Source organism: Trachymyrmex septentrionalis, unplaced genomic scaffold (genome assembly GCF_001594115.1).
Source record: "Trachymyrmex septentrionalis isolate Tsep2-gDNA-1 unplaced genomic scaffold, Tsep1.0 scaffold32, whole genome shotgun sequence".
In the NCBI taxonomy this organism is placed as follows: Eukaryota; Metazoa; Arthropoda; class Insecta; order Hymenoptera; family Formicidae; genus Trachymyrmex; species Trachymyrmex septentrionalis.
Window position 1 is genome coordinate 3,244,382 of NW_017305485.1, and position 2,906 is coordinate 3,247,287.

At 36.3% G+C, this 2,906-nt stretch overlaps 2 protein-coding genes across 5 annotated transcripts in view; one reads left to right on the plus strand and one right to left on the minus strand.

Annotated features, from left to right (window-relative positions):
- Nucleotides 1-835, minus strand: part of LOC108749946 (glutamate-gated chloride channel) — an 80,425-nt gene extending 79,590 nt beyond the window's left edge. The window contains exon 1 of the mRNA XM_018489016.1: nt 825-835. The gene's annotated coding sequence lies outside the window, so the exon portion shown is untranslated. The remainder of the gene's footprint in view (nt 1-824) is intronic.
- Nucleotides 1-2,906, plus strand: part of LOC108749947 (septin-2) — an 18,675-nt gene that overhangs the window by 9,964 nt on the left and 5,805 nt on the right. The window lies entirely within an intron of this gene.

The window sequence follows — 2,906 nt, forward strand, 5'->3', positions numbered from 1 at the left end:
TAGTTTCAGGAATTACCTCAATCAATGAGTTGCGTTTGATTACTGTCGGGCTCGGAAAATTTATTATTGCGATATATAAACCTGATTTACTCGATGTTTTTTACTAGCAACTACAGTACTGATCTTGTAGCAAATTAGAAAACAAATAAAAAATATAATTAAAATTTTTTTAAATATCTACTATTATATATAAATATAATTTAAATATAATTATAATTATAATTCAAAAGCTTTTTAAAAAAATTTGTTTAGAAAGTTAAAAAATATAATTTAAGATACTTTTTAGTCTCTAGTTTTTTATAATTCACTGGAAGACTAGTACGTTAATGCTATTAAACTTTTGTCAGACCTTTATAAACACAATAAATTCGTTCGAAGAATATTTTTCTAAACCTGACGGCGACCAAAGACACAAGATTTTCACGTTTTATACTCTGTGATAGCTTTTTAGTGCAAATTGCATGAATACTGAATTTGAAAAGAGAATAAAGCATCTTGTTAATCAAGTCTATGTATCGCAAATCCTTCGTCAAAGAAAATTTTTCTGAACTTGACGGTAGCCAAAGAATGCGTATGATTTTCACATTTTAATACTCCGTGATAGTATTTTAATAATATATTTTACTGCAAATTGCACTAAATTTAAAAGAAAATAATTAAGTAATATTATCTTATCTCAATAATACCAAATGATCTTGTCATCCTTAACGGATTTAACGTTCAAAAATCAAGTAGACGCATCGGTGAGGAAAATCGACGCGTCAATCGGTGGAAGAGAATTAATTGTTGCATGAGTAGATGAATAAATTCAGTTTAGTACTCACCGTTCGATGTCTCATCTACCTCGCGATGCTGACACGCTGGTACATCTAGGGTATTGTAGCTCCTATTGTCCGATTCCAACCCTCATTGTCTGGTTGCAATAATTGTACACTTGTCACAAATATACGCTCATTCGTCCCATTTCAATCGTCACCCCTTTGGCGTCGTCCAGTTCGATGAAATTAAGAACGAAATGCGCGCGAAAAGAAACGTCCATCTACGCACGAGATTTTCATGAAAATTACGACGCACACGTATTAACGACAAAATTTGAAAATGTAACACGGCATCGCGGGACGACCTTGAAAAAATCCGTACGTTCGCGCGAGTACATTTTGCAACTTAAATTCATTGCTCACTTTCGTTCAAATTATTGCTTCCGGTAGCAGTAAATTCGACAGAATTTACCGAGGAAAAGGGCGATAAATATTATTTATTGCGTAAAACGTCCGTCCATTCGCGCACAACGCAATGGTATGGACTGAACTGAGCGCTACGCTCCGCCGGTTGTCGACACGCAGCTCACTTCGCGACATCGTAAAATTCTATCAGTGAAAAATGTAAAAAAGCCCATCAGAGCCTACATCGGCTATTCGGATGCACAAAAATTTTTTATTTTTACATTTTTCACTGAGATTCTTTCGAGCCTTATTGTATATATCGTAAAATTCTTTGTTCATACGATCACTTTGTTCCCATTTTATCACTTCAAGTAGCATCAATTCAACTGAATTGTCGAGGAAACACACGACGCTGCGTGAAGCGTCCATCTATCTGCGACCAACCGTCGACTCGAATAGACTGAACTAAGCGCCATGCTCCGTCGACCGACGGCACGCGCAGCTCACTTCACGACTTATATTATTAATCACAAAATTTCGTTGTTCATGCAGTCATTTTCGTTCGCAAATTATTGCTTCCGATGGCGTTAAATTCGACAGAATCACCGAGAAAAACGTACGATGTTGAAAACCTGTGAAACGTCCGTTCGAGTAAAAATTTTCCACGAAAATAAAAGCGCGCGCATATTGCTATCAATGAGCACATTCAAGCCAGACAAAGCGGCTAGCTTGCTCGCCGAGCGATTAAATGTGATTGGTTGGATCTATCTATAAGTAACAATCAATTATATTCATTTGCTTGGCAAGCAGACTAGCAACTTTGTTCGGCTTGAACACGTCCAATGAGTTCAAAAAAGGTACTGGCGCGGTGCTAGCGAAATGACAATAGGAGTAGAAAACGCGCCGCGAGAAGAATTCGAATGTAATCACGCATATATTGCACTTATCCTCCGAGATTCGTCGTTCGCACTGTACACCGCGATGAATTCCGTACCGATATTATCTCCGACAGCACTCGATTTGATAGAATTACCGACGAAATGCGCGATGCCGTGCGAAACATATAGTTCGTCGCACACGACAGTGACGTAGACTGAAGTATGCGTTCAACGGCCGGCGACCGACGCGCGACTCACTTCGCAGTTAACAAGGTCACGCGCGTTGAGGCATAAGCCGTTGTGTTTGAAATACAATATTGCTAACGTATCGCGATACTATGACGCGTTGAAATGTTTCATTGGTTTCAGAAGCATTTGCCGTGGCAAGTATCGTATTAACCGTTTGCTTGTATTTATGCATTTGTATGTATACATACGACTTTTATAAGTAACAAATTCATATCTAAAATTTCTCTGAAATTTGTGAGTTCTGTTATATTTCCTAATACCAGAAGATTGAGATTGAATTTGATTAATCAAAAGCAAAGTTCACTAAATTATTGTTTTTTTCTTTTGATTTGTTAAATTAGATACTTCTCTCTCTCTCTCTCCCTCTCTCTCTCTCTCTCTCTCTCTCTCTCTCTCTCTCTCTCTCTCTCAATTTCAATCTTTAATAGTAATGAATCTTTTAGGGAATGTAAAGGAACTTATAAGTAAATTTTATGTAAATATAAATTTGTATGTAAATATATAAATGCATGCATAAAATGTTTTATGTGATGCATATAAATAAGAGAAATTTCTATTCACATATAGAAATGATTATGATTGAATATTGTCCACATAAATTTCTTTATAATAAAAG